Here is a 5,795-nt window from a genome sequence, read left to right on the forward strand (position 1 = left end):
GGTTAGTGTGGCTGAGTGGTCTAAGGTGCTGGATTAAGGCTCCAGTCTTGTTGGAGGTGTGTGTTTGAATCCCACTGCTGCTAAGAGTTTTTGTGTTACAACCACCAAGTGGAGCAATGTGTTAAAAGCTAGTTTATCAGCTTAACATCAAAGCAGGGAGAAAAAAGTGTTTCTTCTTCTCAACACAAATTCTTTTTTCCACCTTCAGCAGGGAAGTTTGTCTACCAAGATCACTTTTGAGTCAGTGCAAATCACAGTGCGCCCTCAATTTTAATGTCGGTTGTGCTCCTTTTATCTGTGAAACGTTAATGTTCTGCATTTTCAAGTCGAGTCATCCTCAGGGGTAGAGCTGATTAAGTCTTTCCGCATAGCGCTCCATCAGAAATAACTTGTCTAAGTTCAAAAGAGATTGTGGGTTTCACTTCAAGCAATCACAAAGCATACCTGGTTGGTTACAAAGCTGAACATTTTTCCATGTTCTGCTAGAGTATCCACTGGCTTGCCTTTATCAGCTGTCTTGGAAAGATAAGCTGTGCTTCGTCTCAGGAAAAATCATCAGTAATTTTATTCTGTGCGTATGGCCGTTATTTAAAGTATATAAAAATCACGAGTTCATAGATTTATCCAAATATCAACAGCACCTTGTAAACCTGTGATAAGAATTCCTTCAATCCAATAGTTTCACTCCAGGGAAAAGGCAGGGAAACATAGTGAATTCTTATTTAAAGACAACATCTGTATTGGATTGCATGTAAGCAGGCACCACTCAGAATTCCTAATATGATTTTGAATTCAGTTTTGCAGTGCTTTAGTGCTTTACTACTTTCAGAGAGTCCTTTATTACCTTGCTGAAGCAGAGAAGCAACATAATCACAATAGTGACCAGTTTTTCTGCTGTTTCTGGTGAATAATGATTATTATTTTGTATTTTGATTAGTATTTTTCGTAGCGTTCTTCCTCAGCTTTTAAGATATTTGGTGAGCAAGAACCACTGAGAACGAGTCTGAATCAATCAAGAACACATATGGTACTGCTGTCCTGTGTACAACTGCTTTGTCCTAATTGAGCTTTTCAGTGTTGAAGAAGACGTTTCCAATTTCGATTGCTGGTTTCAGAGGATATGCTACAGGATCACAGATTCAATTGAAATGATTTGGAGATGCATTGGCTGGGATTCAAACCTGGCTCAATTTCATGGAGGCACCTATACTCAGCAACGAGAGGAAAGGAGAAGGGGCCAGAGGTAATGTGCCTAAATGGTCTAATATGCTGGATTTTAGGCTCCACTCTCTCAGGGGCGTGGGTTTAAATCCCACTACTGCCCAATGTTTTAAGACCTTACTTCCTGAGATTTGTAATATGGTCAGTAAAAGCACTTTATGTAAGTATCACTTATGTCAGCGCTACAAGTCACTTACTGCTCCACAGATCCGGGGTTCAATCCCTGGCATCTTCAGTTGTTTTATATTACTGTACTCACATCGCAATCTTCTGTTGAGTGAGAACTCTTTGCTCGTGTTCATAGAGAGCCAGGTTTACCTTTTGAATCTCACCCGGGATTTCCTGAGAGATCATTCAGCGAGCGAGTCCTCCCTCTGGACACGGGACTGAGCTGAAAGCTGCACGAATTCCTCACTGCGCATCCTCTACTGTTACAGGTGGTCCAGAGTTAATGTGCAGCACAGTGACATGAACACCTTGAACTTTTTCTGTATGTGAAGGAAAATGCAAAAGAGCATGTAAAGTATTGATCACATAAAATATCCATGGTACAACTCGAGAAAAAACTGAAGCACAAAACAACGACTTTTGATGATTACAAGAGATTCAAGAAACACAACCGTCCGCAGATGGGTTCGGATCCTGAACGCTTAAGTCAAAAGAACAAAAGTGAAGTAAACTCTCTTCATTGTCTTATAGTTTATGAAATAAAACAATTTCTTACTTTCTTAATAATTTCTTACTATTGATAGACGATTTATTGAATTTTAACAGAATCACAATTGCAAACATTTTGGGTTAAACTGTTATTCACATACTCTAACAAAGAGAAACGTTAGTGTCTTCCGGTGTGTGAGCCCATCTCTCAAAAAATGAAAAAATAAGTTATATAAATTGAATTGTTCTACTTTTTAGGCTTGCATAGTCTTATTCATATTTCAGTTAAACCTTTTCTTCTGTAGTAATTTCATTTGATATTAAAATTAATCCTGATTTACAAGAATTTTGTAATAAGTTTCAATTTAGGAAAATCGTGCCCAGAAGCTACCAAAACTGGTAATGTTCACATAATGTGTAATGCCAAAGCAGCAGTTGGGGTGGGAAACAAAAGGCATTTCTTGGTATGAATCCTTAAACTTCATAGATGGCGTTCTAGGACTTCTCGCTTCAGATAAAGCTGTCAATACATCATAGATTTCTACTCAATCAATATCAGCAGTGTTATCACTACCGAACGCTAAATATAGATCCTGGCAATAATTCATGAGTTGTTTGTTAGAAAATTGTTTATGTTTTTTTTTAAACATATTTTCAATACCAGACAAAAAGTGGAAACTTTCAATTTCATTCAACTGATGAAATCTCTCTTCGATGGAAGTTATAAGTACAGTACATCCAAAATACTGCGGAATCAATCAAATGTACATGTTTCTTGTGGATCCAGAAGATCATTTTGAGACTCAAAACATGCCTGTCTTTTCTTTTTTCGAGGACAAAGGAGTAGCAGCAGGAGTAGCAGTAATGGCAAGAACGTGTTTAGAGTTCAGCACTTCTCATTTCTAATGCAGAGCCATCGACTCGGAAAGCACCGCCCGCGATAAAAGAAATTGCAGAATTGGTCTGTTCATGCTGCCTACACGCTTTGAATTGCTGGCGTTTTCTGCAAGCGTTCCTTTTTGAGGGTTCATGAAATTCCTCACATTTGAGCCAACACTAAAATATTTCATTCGGGGTCGCCTAATTCATAGTGCAAACCGAATCTACAGGGGAATGCTGTGGCACATGAAGCCGTTTGTTATTCTGTTGTGAGGTGTGAGGGGCGGAATGCAAATTGAGTTGGTGAATAGAAAATGAAACAGGAGTCACTTCTTGAGCTACGAATTCCAAAAAGTATGAAAACCTGTGCATTTTAACAGTGCAGAATACTCACAAATTGCACTGAGTTGCTTGCTTTCTTCTGCTGCTTTTATATTTCAGTCATTCACTGTCAGCTAGCACTGGAACAATTCAAGAGAGGTAAAAACGGAAGCTGTCAGGAGTGGGATTTGAACCCACACCTCCATTTGGAGACCAGAACACCCAAGCCAGCTGGAAAGACACATGTCCTTGAGTCTGGCGCCTTAGACCACTCGGCCACCCTGACAAGCAAAAGCAAGCGGTGTGCTGAATACACCAGTAGTTGACTAAACTGAGTTTCTTCCCTGAAATTATTTGCTTGCGAAGACCCAAGTTGCCTTGAATGGATCTTGGAAATCAAATATACGGATGGATTGTTATTCGGTTGTGAGTTTTGAGGGGCGTATTATAAATTGAGTTGGTGAAAAGGCGCTTTTTGTTAGTCTGTCGGGAGGCTGCACAAGGTGTTTAGAGGGAGAACTTCTAAAGGCAGGCTCTCTATGTTTAACATCAAGAAAGATTTTTTTTCTCAATGGAAATGCTCTTTGGCGCTTTCAGCTTTACGTAGGGAACAACGTCTGCCGAGACCACTTTTGAGCCAGTGCAAATGGTAATGTGCCACCAAGTACATTTAATATTGGCTGTGGTAGCGAGCTGCTTTTGTTTGTGAAGCTTTTACTTCTTTAAGCTGAATCATCGGCAGGAGTAGCTTATTAAATCTTTGCTCATTGCGCTCCATCAGAAATACCTTGTCCATGTTCAAAAGAGATCAGGGGATTTACTTCATGCTTTCACATGGCATACCTTACACGAAAGATTTAAATGGGGAATTGATTGTGCTTCTTGATGTTGTTCCTGTGGTTGCCTTGGTTACAATGGTGAACGTTCTTCCACGTTCTGCTAGAGTATCCACTGGGTGGGCTTTATCAATTGGCTCGGATAGGTCATCAGTGCTCCGTCTCCAGAAAAATAATCAGCACTGTCTTTTTTCTGTGCGCATGACCGTCTTTTAAAACATATCAAATCACGAGATCATTGATTTCTCCAAATAACAACAATACATTTTAACCCTTCAATCCAATAGTTTTACTCCAAGTAAAAAGCAGCGCAATATATAGAGAGATGACATTCAAAGATTTCAACGTTCTTATTGGATTGCCTGTATGCAGATATCGCTCAGAATTGCTAATATGATTTTAATTCAGTTTTTCTCTACTACTTTCAGAGTCTTTTATTGACCTTGCTGAAGCAGAGAAGTGACATAATCACAAATGCAACCAGTTGTGCAGCTGTTTCTGGTTAATAATGATTAATGCGAAAAAAAAAACCAGCTCCTTGCATTAAGAGTCCTCCCTCTGGATTCCTCTGAAAGCTGCGCGAATTACTCACTGCGTGTCCTGTACTGTGTAGCACAGTGACAACAACGCCTTGAGTTTTTTTCCGTATGTGAAGGAAAATGCAAAAGAGCATGAAAAGTATTGATGGTATAAAATATCCATGGTACAACTCGAGAAAGAACTGAAGGACAAAACAATGACATTTGATGATTACAAGAGAAACACAACCGTTCGAACATGGGCTTGGATCCTGACCACTTGCGTTAAAAGACAAAGCAAAGGATATAACCTGTAAATGTCTTCATGTCTTACAGTTTATGAAATAAGACAATTTCTTACTTTCTTGATAATTTCTTACTATTGATAGATGCTTTTTTTAATTTTAACAGAATCACAATTACAAACAAATGGGGTTAAACTGTTATTCACATACTCTAACGAAGAGAAACGTTAGTGTCTTCCGGTGTGTGAGCCCATCTCTCAAAAAATAAAAAAATAAGTTCTATAAATTGAATTGTTCTATTTTTCAGGCTTGCATAGTCTTATTCATATTTCAGTTAAGCCTTTTCCTCTGTAGTAATTTCATTTGATATTAAAATTAGTCCTGATTTACAATTTTTGGACATGGTTCATCTTAAAGAATTTTGTAATAAGTTTCAGTTTAGGAAAATCGTGCCCAGAAGCTACCAAAACTGGTAATGTTCGCATAATGTGTAATGCAAAAGCAGCAGTTGGGGTGGGAAACAAAAGGCATTTCTTGGTATGAATCCTTAAACTTCATAGATGGCGTTTTAGGACTTCTCGCTTCAGATAAAGCTGTCAATACATCATAGATTTCTACTCAATCAATATCAGCAGTGTTATCACTACCGAACGCTAAATATAGATCCTGGCAATAATTCATGAGTTGTTCGTTAGAAAATTGTTTATGTTTTTTTTTAAACATATTTTCAATACCAGACAAAAAGTGGAAACTTTCAATTTCATGCAACTGATGAAATCTCTCTTCGATGGAAGTTATAAGTACAGTACATCCAAAATACTGCGGAATCAATCAAATGTACATGTTTCTTGTGGATCCAGAAGATCATTTTGAGACTCAAAACATGCCTGTCTTTTCTTTTTTCGAGGACGAAGGAGTAGCAGCAGGAGTAGCAGTAATGGCAAGAACGTGTTTAGAGTTCAGCACTTCTCATTTCTAATGCAGAGCCATCGACTCGGAAAGCACCGCCCGCGATAAAAGAAATTGCAGAATTGGTCTGTTCATGCTGCCTACACGCTTTGAATTGCTGGCATTTTCTGCAAGCGTTCCTTTTTGAGGGTTCATGAAATTCCTCACAT

General features: G+C 38.6%; 1 non-coding gene across 1 annotated transcript; it reads right to left on the reverse strand.

Moving 5' to 3' along the window:
- Positions 1-3,251: 3,251 nt before the first annotated feature.
- trnal-caa (transfer RNA leucine (anticodon CAA)) lies at positions 3,252-3,364 on the reverse strand. Its single transcript has 2 exons — positions 3,327-3,364; positions 3,252-3,297 (listed from the first exon to the last, which is right to left on the reverse strand). It is a non-coding gene; the product is annotated as a tRNA-Leu (tRNA).
- Between the last annotated feature and the right edge of the window lie 2,431 nt (positions 3,365-5,795).

Source organism: Atractosteus spatula, chromosome 10 (assembly GCF_055471065.1).
Source record: "Atractosteus spatula isolate fAtrSpa1 chromosome 10, fAtrSpa1.hap1, whole genome shotgun sequence".
In the NCBI taxonomy this organism is placed as follows: Eukaryota; Metazoa; Chordata; class Actinopteri; order Semionotiformes; family Lepisosteidae; genus Atractosteus; species Atractosteus spatula.